General features: G+C 30.3%; 2 long non-coding RNA genes across 3 annotated transcripts; both read left to right on the top strand.

Annotated features, from left to right (window-relative positions):
• The first annotated feature begins 1,748 nt into the window (after positions 1–1,748).
• Positions 1,749–2,738, top strand: LOC127741693 (uncharacterized). The gene is made up of 3 exons (XR_008002899.1): positions 1,749–1,791; positions 1,880–1,955; positions 2,043–2,738. It is a non-coding gene; the product is annotated as an uncharacterized LOC127741693 (long non-coding RNA).
• Positions 2,739–2,846: 108 nt separating this feature from the next.
• Positions 2,847–4,221, top strand: LOC127741692 (uncharacterized). 2 transcript variants are annotated; one of them, XR_008002898.1, is made up of 4 exons: positions 2,847–2,903; positions 3,003–3,064; positions 3,286–3,543; positions 4,058–4,221. It is a non-coding gene; the product is annotated as an uncharacterized LOC127741692 (long non-coding RNA). The 2 variants fall into 2 exon arrangements; XR_008002897.1 differs by having other exon boundaries at positions 2,862–3,064.
• Positions 4,222–12,182: the final 7,961 nt, after the last annotated feature.

Raw genomic sequence — 12,182 nt, 5'->3', positions numbered from 1 at the left:
ATTGTGTGTCTTATTTCTCAAATGCTTGTTGATTTTGTAGCTGTTCTTCCTCTCAATTTTTTTTGGATTTTTTGTGTTGTAGCCTACCGGTAAGAGATAGTGTGACTTTTTTAAATGGGCAGATGTTGAAGAAGAAGAAGCCATAATTGACAGAAATGAAAGTTCAGTTGGTGAAGACCATTGAAAAATATCTCTGGGATGGAAAATTAGTGCAGTTGAAGCTGAAATTAGAATATTAAAAATGTGGAATATTATGTTATCTGTGTTTGTTATTATTTTTGGAATTGTGATTGTAGCTTGTGGATTAGGTGTGATCAAATATATGTAACTGTATATCAGTTATTTGAATGAAGCATTGTTATGTATTTAATGAGAAAATAGAAATGAAATTTTATGTTCTCTTTGCTAATGATATATCCTGTAAAAATTTTTTAAAACTGAGATTATATATGAAGCTGCTATGAGTCTGTATATGAAGACAAGATCAGGAGCTGGCTCTAATAACTATATATGTAGTATGCACTTCCATTAGTGAATAAATTTAAGTGTATAGTTCATTTGTGAAAAAGATATAAATAGATGAGATGTTATGACAAAAGAAAATCTAACCGAACCTTGTGTGGTTCTTGCACTTGACATAAGACCCAGAAATAAGTAATTCATTAAGTAATTCATAGTCATTAATCATTGTCAATATCACAGCATTAGCAACAGCAGTATCTATATCATACCTTAGATACCCTAAATAATATAGTTTCAAATATCCTAAACCAAAACAGATTACTCTACATAACATAATAACAAAATATCAAAAGAGCATAGTTTGATCAAATGCTCTCTAAAAAATATGTTCTACACAAGTTCTAGTCAACATTGCAAAGCGGTTTCTATTTTGTTGTTGGTGGTTTGAAGCCTGGGGTGAGGACGAATGTCATAAATTCTGCCAAGCGTGCAGCTGTCCCATTAGTAGTAGATCAAAAATGTTATAGTCAACCATTAAATATCATGTAAATTATGATTGTTATTATATAAAATAATGCATTACTGGCCTGCAAAATGTTTGAGATTTAATTAAGAATATGGCACCTCCACAAAGTTGTAACGTAGCAGTCATTCCAAACCCAAAAACATGCATTTTGCAGGCCGTTACCAAATATATACATATGATATAAGCCTGATTTAATATGAAATAAATCATTAATTAAACTTATCGGCTTATCGCCAAAGACATGGGAACATTCAACCAACCTGATCATGCATTATTATCATACAAGTGTAATAACATGTGTCATGCACGTGATAAAATTGAAATTATATTTTTAAATTATTCTATTAAAATTAATTTGAATTGTAATATTTTAATTAATTAATAAATAATACAATGTGCATTGTTCATTTTTTTAAATATAATATTAAATGTATTAACTCGAATGTAACTATTAAGTGTATAAAAATTATGTTTGAATTATAAATTCTCTAAATGAAATTATCCCGTTTAAAATATTTAAATTATGATTTCAATCATAAATTACAATTATAATTTCAATCATAAATTATAATTATGATTTAAAAATTTTTTTTTGATATAATATTACATTTATTTCTCCACTTTATTATTAATATATTGATATTGCAAGTCTAAATTATAGTATTTTACTAAATCTTGACTAAAAAAGAAAATAGTTACATGTTTCTATCATTTAATTTATTTAATACATCATGTGCTAATACTAACGGTATTTTTTTACAAGAGATGTTGATGTCCTCCACCTCATAAAAATTGGAATACTTGTAAGTCTATTTCATGTACATTGGTATCTAATCTTTTCAGCACCCTAAATTTGTGAGACTTATATTTATGTTTGATTGTTTCTATCAGTTTGTTGCAGCCACCCAACCCATCAATGCTTTGGCATTTGTATTTTTGCAGACTATAATCTATCTCCTTACGTGAGGTATTTCGTTATGCCCTCTTTGTGTTTGATTAAAATACAACATTCTTTTTCCATTTTGTTCTTACATTCATCTGCTTCATTTTGCAGATGGTTATTACAACCCTGGGTGATCTGCATGGGCTCTATCCGGGGATCATTATTGCAAAATAAGGTTTTGAGGATTAAGGATAAGTCTACTGATCAGGTTCAAACATCCCTTTGAGAAAATTTTGTACAAGTTGTATGTATTGCTAAATAATAAGTAGTGCCAACCCCACTTTGTCTGGAAGAAATTGAAGAGATAGATAAATGCCTAACTCGTACCTTAATCATGTTGGTGTTTGTTAATTAGTTAATTATTAGACATATATGGAAAAATGCTAAGTAAAAAGACCTCAGCAAGAAAAACCATTTTGAAACATCGTCTGAATATAAAGAAGAAAAAAACTACTCCTCCTTCCATGTATCATAATGTTAGACAAGAGGACTGCTCTAACTTACAGTGATTCTAAAAACGAAAATGGTTGTTCATAATATTTAACTTTGAGATGTTTCCACTAGCATACACGGGAACAAGTAGAAAGTTCTGAGGTGTTTCGAATATTTTATTCCATTTCAAAATTATATTCCTTGATATGGTTAAGGGTTATGGTTATGTATCTTATGTAGTATTGATTTGACTAATTATTTTCCTAAGTATATTTATATGGAGGATTTCAGGTATATAACACTTGGATGGGTTTACCTGGTCACTGTTGGGCATCATAATTGTCCTGTTTTTGTGCTGAATTATTTGGTCAGAGTGTCATTGCTAATTGGCTGAGATGTCATGGTGTCTCTTTCTGATTGTGCAGTTTGGATGAGATGGCATCTTCACAAAATGTCGAGTTGGAGGCAGCCAACTTTCTGCATAAACTTACTCAGGATTCTAAAGATGAGCCAGCTAAGCTGGCTACTAAACTCCATGTTGTATGCCTATTTCTATTCCTTGAATGAAATTTATGTTTGTTCTTTAATCTATTTGTATAAGACTCGCCATTCTTGCAATTAATTTGATGAGTGTTTCAGATATTACAACATATGAAATCCAGCGGGAAGGAACATTCAATGCCATATCAAGTGATATCAAGGTAAAATACCTGCCACTCAAACGTAGCACTCAAAACATGTGCAAATACATATTTTTTTTTCTTTAGCTTTGTTTTTCAAAACTAGGCCATGGTACCTCTTTACAGTTGTTGTAGTTAGATAGGAATCATGGGATAGTAAAACTTAAAAAATCTAAGTTCATTTACCACTTTGATTTGTATATTAATTAGTAAAACTGTTATATTATTATATTTTTCCCCAGGGCTAAATTTATATCTGCAGAAGAAAGAGTTGGTGTCACTTTTGATGATTTTCCTGGCCAGGAATATATAAAGAGGGAATTGTGAGAGATTGTACAAATTTTAAAGAATGATGAGGAGTTTCAAGACAAAGGAATTTATTGTCCAAAAGGTGTGCTTCTCGATGGACCTCCAGGAACTGGTAAAACTCTACTGGCTAAAGCCATCGCTGGGGAAGCAGGGTTGCCTTTTTTGCGGCAAATGGCACAGATTTTGTAGAGGTGATGCCTGTTCTCCAAAGATATTCACCCGCATTGAATAGAAAGTAGCAAGTAGAACTTTGGAATATAATTTCTATTCAACTTTCAAATTTAAAAATAATTTAATTCTTTAGGAGAATGAGGATGTAGATAAAATTTAAATTAAGCACTCATTTGATTTTCCTAAGATACAGGCATATCAGTTTGGTCCTTTGATAATGATACATCAAAATTGTCATTCAATGTGAAATCTTAATAAATATTGGCTCATTTATCTTTGGGCCGTTTCAGTGTATCAGTATTAAAGGGCCAATGATGAAACATGCATCTTTGGAGGATGCAAATGTTTTGATCTAAATGTGCGTGCAGGTCTGACATTGATCAGAGTGTGCTGGTTGTGATCGTACCTAGATCATATGCTCCACTCTGTAAATGAATGAAACTTATACCCATGGAATATGGAATATTTAATGCATAAAAATTGTCTTCATCTTTAAAGTTAAAAATCAGCTTATTTAATTTGCTCTTCTCTCAGATGTTTGTAGGGGTTGCTGCATCACGTGTTAAGGATCTTTTTGCTAGTGCAAGGTCATTTTCACCTTCTATCATATTTATTGATGAGATAGATGCTATTGGTAGCAAGCGTGGAGGACCTGACATTGGTGGAGTAAGATTCAGACAACTTTTATATTCTTTTTGTGCTCATAAGTAACTGATTACAAGCAGTAAGAAACAGAGAGAGAGAGAGAGAGAGAGAGAGAGAGAGAAAAAGGGTCTGTCTCTAGTTACAGACGGAAAATCCGTCGGAAAGTTTGACGCTAGGGGAAATGGAGGGGAAAATTTACAGAGAAAAAATCTGTCGGTAACTGGTAAAAATCAATCTGTCGGTAAATAATTTCCGACGAGGCTTTTACAGAGGGACAAAATCTGTCGGTAATTTCGTCGGTAATTAAAAATCCATCTGTAATATAGACCAAATCTGTCTGTATTAAGCAATTTTCTAGTTGTGTAAAGTTAATTCTTTTATGATTATGTCAATGTATAGCACTATAAAAAAAATGGTTAAGTATGATTTTGGTCCCTAAGATAGGGGTTGAAAATTTTTTTCGTCTCCAACCTTGTTTTGCTTACAAAATTGTCCCTAATGTTTAACTTAGTTTTAAAATCGTCTTTCGGACCAAAATACCCTTCTCATTCTTCCCCAAAATCAACCAGAAGCAGAAACAGAAATAGAAGCAACAACAATAAAACAATGTAATAAACATTAAAAAAATGGATAATAGATCAACAAATCTGTATAATGAAACAATGTAATTAACCAGAAGTAGAAGCAGAAGAACAGCAACAACAACAATGAAACAATGTAATCAACCAGAAGCAGAAGTAGAAGCAACCAGAAGCAACAATATAAAAGAATCATAATAAGAAATCAACAATATAATAAAAGTAGCAGAAGCAAAATGGAATTAGAATCAACAACATAATAAACAGAAATAGAAGAATAACAACAGCGGCGAGGAGGACGAGGAGCAGCGGCAACCGGTGAGGAGGACGAGGAGCAGCGGCGACCGGCGAGGAGGAGAAGCAAAAATGGTGAGTGGCGCGCAACGTCCACCTTCGCAGATCTGCTGGCATCGACGTTGAGGAGTAGCGGCGAGGACCAAACGACGAGGAGCAGCGGCGAGATCCAGCGGCGAGGAGCGAACGACGAGGAGCAGCAGCAGCAGATTCCCTTCCCCTCCCCTTCCCCACCTTCCCTTCCCTCTCTTCTTCCCTGAAACCCCCTAGCGTGACTCCCTTCCCCAGCACTTTAACTCGTTTTCTTTGTTTTTTTTTATTTTTTTAATTAGGGGTACTTTGGTAATAAAAATTAAAATTTTAGTAAAAAAGACGATTTTAAAACTAAGTTAAACTTTACGAACGATTTTGTAAGTAAAAAAAAGTTGGGGACGGAAAAAATTTTCAGTCGTTGTTTTAGGGACAAAAATTATACTTAACCATAAAAGAAACTAATTAGATTTCATTTGTTTTCAATGAGGTGAACCAATTTTTAGGCCTAATCATAGTTAGAGTTGAGGAAGGTAAAAAAAATACTAATAATATAAATACTATTTAATTTTAATACTCAATAATAAAAAAATAAAAATTAAAACTAATATTGTTCCACACAAAATAATAAAACATATTATACTCAAAATATATTCAATCGGTATTTGTTATCATAATTTATCGATTACGTTATGACAAATATGGTTATTAAAAAAATTAAAATTAACTTACACACTATTATAATGTCTTTTTTTTTTCAAAAAGTCCAAAAAATATCTGTAGATACTCGAAAAAATTTGCGTTTTCTAAAGAAAAAATAAAACAGAGACTTGCAAAGATGGAGAGGGGACAGGGGCATTTCTTTTAACGGGAGTGAGGGATGGGAAAGGAGCCCGCCATGCTCTTTCTGAGTATCCATGACCATACTTAATTAGCAACAAAGATCTAATCTAAAGCCAATTTGAAAGGGGATACGTGGACTTCATCTAAGTCGAATTTGGGATCCTAACAATGCACTTAGATTGATCTTGCTTTCTTTTGAGTCAATGTTATAACAAATATTATATATACAATAGTTTGATATATTTACAAGATAATTTTTTATTGAAATTAAGAAAATTTTATAAGTATTTTTTTTCTTAGTTTCTAAATATTATTTACTAATATAACAAAAAAGTAAAAATAACCATAATCACTCACATAATTAAAAGGGTAAAACACACAATTAAACCAAACCCAACTTAATATTACACAATTCACCCCAAATGAAAAAATGTTACATAGATCTCCCCATTCACTTCTTTATGTAAATCGAATGAGCTAGACTAGATTTAGCTTTTTATGTAAATCTAATCAGTCTGTTTCGATTTATGCATGCATGCATGTTGTCTTAGTAAATTTAATCACCCTGTTTCGATTTATGCCCTGTCCTAGTAAATCTAAATAGGGTGATTAGAACAAACACATTTAAATTAGTATTAAAAAAAATAGTATTTCAAGAGAATAAAAAATCATAAAAAAATTAAAATTTTGATAAATTTTATTTGAACATATATAATTAAAAATTCAAATGTGTTGGTTTCTAGAAATATAATGAGCTGGTTTTAAATAGACAACTTTAAATCACTACTTTTACGTAAATTCATCTATTTTTCTAAAAACTAGTGATTTTTTACGTGTACGCTAGTAATTTAAAATTAACCGTCTATCTCTATTGTTATATGAAACCATCTATTTTAAAAAGTTCAGTAGAAATAAATATGAAAAAGTTATTAATTTAAAACTTAAAATATAGATGAGATATAAAAAAAATTAGCCTAATTTTATTGATATAGTATTTTAATTATTTTTCTCAAATTACATATTGTAAATCTAATCATCCTGTTTCGATTCATGCATAAATCGAAACATGCTGATTAGATTTACATAAAGCTAAATCTAGTCTATCTCATTCGATTTACATAGAGAAGTAAATACGGAGATCTATGTAACGTTTTTTCATTTGGGTGAATTGTGTAATATTGAGTTGGGTTTGGTTTAATTGTGTGTTTTACCCTAATTAAAATAGATAATTCTAAATATACATGACACTACATGTATAAAAAATTAGTATATATGATAAATATTTTTTATTTTTTGTACCGACTCTTTATATGATTTATTGCATAATTTTTTCTTAATATTTAATAAATTTACGATACAAGATATTATTTATTTTATTTAATACACAAAATAAGTAATTTAAGTCATCATCTAGAATAATAAGTATAATAGTACAAATATTTACTTACGTATTAGTATTGAAAAAATATATAAATAGTATAAATTAATAGTTTTTAGTAGAAAAATAGTAATAAGTTAATTATATAATTTTAAAAAATTGTAAATAATTTTTTAAAAAATAATAAAAAATAAGAGTACTATTTTTACATATTACAAAGGTTATAAAATTTTTTTTAACAATAAATCAACCCTTAATAAATTATACATTAGTCCTATCAAAAAAATAAATAATTAATACATTAAATATTTTTATTTACATACTAATATATATTATTGATTATTACGTTATAATTAATTTCTAACCTAATTTTTGGTAATTAAAATTTAAATAATCAAAATTATTAAATTCTATATATTTTGCACCTAATTTATTTTATTTTGTTATTGAAATTAAAAACATGATGAGTTGTTAATTAATTCTAAATTCAAATTTGGGTAAGAAAAAAAATAATTTTAAATTTTATCTCACTAATCATAATTAATTTTAAGATAAAAAATTACTGTATATATCATATTATAAGATAGTGTGGTTATTTGTTATTTTTTAATAGCAAATATTGTCGAATAAAATGTTGTAAGAATTAAAAGAAAATGTATTTACTAATTTAGAAAATACTAATTTATTTTTCAATAAAATGAATTATTTTATTGAATAACAAAAGTTGGTATTGATTTTTCTTCACATTAATTAATACTCAACGGTGATGTTCTAGTAATATTACAAAAAAATATTAATCAATATAATAGCTTTTGTAACGATACAAGTTTATAAGTTTGAAAACTTAAAAATCATGTTATAAAATATGATTGTTTTGACTTAAAAAATGAATACGATATCAATAAATAAAATTATCCCAAGTAAATTTTAACAAAGGTAAATCTTCATAAGTATTGCTAGCAATGAAAAATTGTTTTGCTTAAAGACAAATATTGTTTTTTTTAATGGATTTTCTAATTGCACAGGTCTATGACTAATCCACCATATATTAATATTTTATTCATTAAGGATCTACCATTGGCAAATGAATTGCTACACACAAGATAGAATTCGAACCACAAATACTTACTTAAGTAAATAAATGAGAGGACGGCTCAACTAATTTAAATTGATTAAAAATACTAATTATTTTTAATATTTTAAATTATAAAGTATTTATAGTAATAATTATTATATATTTTTCGTTTAAATTTTTAACAAAAAATTTTATATACTTTTATGCATTATCCTGTGTTTTCTACGAAAATATACAATAGTTAATTAATTAATTGTGAGAATAAATAAATTCAAAAGAAAAGAAAAAAAAAAGAAAAGAAAAAGGCCTTCCGGTAATTAAATAAATGCATAAATCAATTAGTCATTGACCTACAAAAGAAAAAAAAATAGAAAGGATTAAAAAATTATAAATGTAATTATTAAATTTCTAAACACAGTGCACTAAGCCTAGTTAAGACACCGCCACTGACAACCTATATAAGAAAGCAAAACTCTACTCAACTTCACTCTTGCACTTCCTACGTTAGTTGTGATTTCTCATAAGCGGTTTTGGTTCCTCTTAAATTTGATTTTCTGTAGTACTATGGTTCTTTATTTTCTCTTCTTCTTTTCCAATTGCTGGGTTCTTTCTTTCTTTGCTATAACTTTGAATAATGGAAACGGAGTAATGAGATCAAGGCTCTACTGTGGGTGAATTTCAGAGGCTCGGTTCAACAAAATTTCTACGGGAGGGGAATTGTTGGTGCTTTTGCAAAATCTGATTGATTAGGGTTTTAAAGAATGTATGAATCAACAACGGTGAGTGAGGAAACTTTATTATCTGCACGTTTCGGTAATGGGGATGATTCCCCCCTTTTTGTTGTTGGTTCTCTTTATAAAGATGCCCCCCTCCTTTCTCTTTCCCCTCCCCCGAAAATCTTTTGCATTTTGGTGCTTAACGTCGGAATCCATTGTAAAGATGACTTTTTTTGTGCAAGAAAAGAAAAAGGGTTTGCTTTTTTATTATGTTGTTACTTCTTGGTTATCGTGGGAATGAATTGGTTTTGGACAAGTTAGTTTTTCTGTGATTGAATTTCAGACAATTGATTTTACCATTTGATAGTTCTGGGATGCACTGTTTTCTCTCTTCTGGACTTTGAGTTTATTTCAAATCTACCTTGCATAATGAGCCTTTTGGAAAAAGGATTTGTAGCAGAATGATATACGATTGACTTTTACAGCATGACAAACTTAGTTGCAGAATTTTTTCAATTCTTTTGAGATGATTTTTTTTACTATGTGGATCATATAACATGTTGTCCCTTGAAAAGTTGTGTAATGATTTGTTGATGATAAAATTGTGTGATAATGTCCATGATGCTTCTGATCCTAGAAAACTGAAATGTGTGGAAGGGTAATATAGTTGGCTTTTTCTGTCCAATTATATTGAAACGTAACCATATATGTGGCCCTAAGAATTGTGATGGAGGATTTTAGTCCTTAGGACCCGATAGAATCATTTTGACGAAGGATTTTAGTCCTTATGACGTGATAGAATTGGATAAGATGATACGCGTGGCCCTACGAAATTGAATTGTGGCAAAGTATCTTAGTCCCTATGACTCAAGAAAATCGGATACAATAATTTGTGGTCCTATAAAATTGAATTGTGATGAAGGATCATAGTCCCTATGACCCGAAAAACCCAGATATAATGATGTGTGGCCCTATGAAATTGAATTGTGGCAAAAGGATCTTAGTGGCTATGACCCGACCCGAAAATATTGGATACAATGATGTGTTGCCCACTGGCCCTATGAAGTTGAATTGTGGTGAAGGATCTTAGTCCCTATGACCTGAGTATATTGAATATGATGATATGATTGACCCTTATGTTGCAAAATGATGTTATTTGGCTTTTTTTGACCCATGAATATTGAAGTTTGATAGTAAACCCTATGACCTTAAAATTTGGCGAAGGGTTTCTGGCTCCAAATGTGGTGAAGGATCTTTTGTGTCCAAAATACTGTTTTTTTTTTCTCTCTGATTTTTCTTGTTGATGCTTTGAAATTTATCAGAAAGAGTGAACAGTAAAATCTGATTTTTCTTACCGCAAGTAGCTTTGCACAAGCTGCTCAAGCGTTGAAAGATGAGATAATTATTTTGTCGAAAATGTTAGGCAAACAGAAAATAATTGAGTGACTGAATTCATTGTCAATTTGTGTTTTACAAAATTGTGTGCAAATCGTTGCTCTTATGGAATATATTCATGTCCAAAAAAGAAAAAGGTTTGTTTCGATTATTGGTGTTATTTTTTTATTATCTTGGGGATGAGTTAGTTTTGGAAAGGTTGGTTTTTCTTCATTTCCCCAACTATTTTTCTGTTATTAAGGACAGTTGAGTTTTGCCATTTGATAGTTCTAGGGATGGACTGTTTTCTCTGTTATTTTTATGATTTGGATGCGACTCTAGACTTTGAATTTATTTTAATTCTACCTTGCACAATGTATGTTTGAGGTTGAAAATAATTGTGCAATGATTTGTTTTGATGGTAAAATTGTGGGATCATGTTTGTTATTCTTGTGAGCCTAGAAAAATGAAATGTGTGGAAGGGTAATTTAGTTGGCTTTTTCTGTCCAATCACATTGAAAAGTAATGACATATGTGACCCTATGATGAAGGATCTTAGTCCTTATGACCGGATAAAATTGGAATGATGATATATGTGACCCTGCGAGATTGGATTGTGACAAAGGATCTTAGTTCATACATGATTATATATGTGGCCTTATGAAGTTGAATTGTGATGAAGGATCTTAGTCCTTATGACCCGATAAAATCCGATACAATGAGATGTGGCCCTACGAAATGAAATTGTGATTAAGGGTCCCTATGACCCCAAAAAAATCGGATATGATGAAGTTTGATGGTATATGTTATTTGGCTTGTTTGACCCATGAACATTGAAGTTTGATGGTTTAATTGACCTTATGACGTTGAAATATGGTGAAAGATCGTTTGGCCCCAATGTGGTTGAAATGCGGTGAGGGATCTCTTGGCTCTAAAATAGAGTTTTCTTTCTCTGATGTGTTCTTGTTCATGTTTTGAAATTTATTAGAATATTGAACCGTGAAATCTGGCTTTTCTCACTACAAGTAAGTTTGCATATATAAGCTGCTCAAGAATTGAAAGATGTTATATATAAACAGAAAATAATTGAGTGATTGAATTCATTATCAATTTGTGATAGAATTTTACAGCATGGCAACTTAGTTGCAGAGTCATTTCAATTCTTTTGTGATGTTTTTTCTGTTCACTAACTAGTACATCAAATTAAAATTTTGTCCGTTGAAAATAATTGTGCAATGATTTGTTTTGATGGTAAAATTGTGGGATCATGTTTGTTATTCTTGTGAGCCTAGAAAAATGAAATGTGTGGAAGAGTAATATGTTTGTCCTATATGACTGCAAAATAAAATTGTAGCGATGTATGATATATCTGGCTTTTTCTATCCAACAATATTGAGATGTAATAATATATGTGGCCTTGTGAAATTGAATTGTGATGAAGGATATTAGTCCCTATGAGTCTATAAAATTGGATATGATGCTATGCTTGACACTTACCTTGTGAAATGATGTCATGTGTTATTTTTTACTCTAGAATATTGAGGTTTGATGGTATAGTTGATGATAATGAAGTTGAAATGGTGAGGGATCTCCGGGTTCCACAATAGAGTTTTCTTTCTCTATTAGCACAATATGAAATTTATCAAATCTGGTTTTTCTCATGCTTGAAATTTATTCGCACTGGAATCTGGTTTTTCTCAGGCAATATAGGCTGTTACTTGCTTCG

This window comes from Arachis duranensis, chromosome 9 (assembly GCF_000817695.3).
Source record: "Arachis duranensis cultivar V14167 chromosome 9, aradu.V14167.gnm2.J7QH, whole genome shotgun sequence".
Classification (NCBI taxonomy): domain Eukaryota; kingdom Viridiplantae; phylum Streptophyta; class Magnoliopsida; order Fabales; family Fabaceae; genus Arachis; species Arachis duranensis.
Note: the sequence above shows the minus strand (reverse complement) of the source record. Positions and strands in the feature narration are given on the sequence as shown.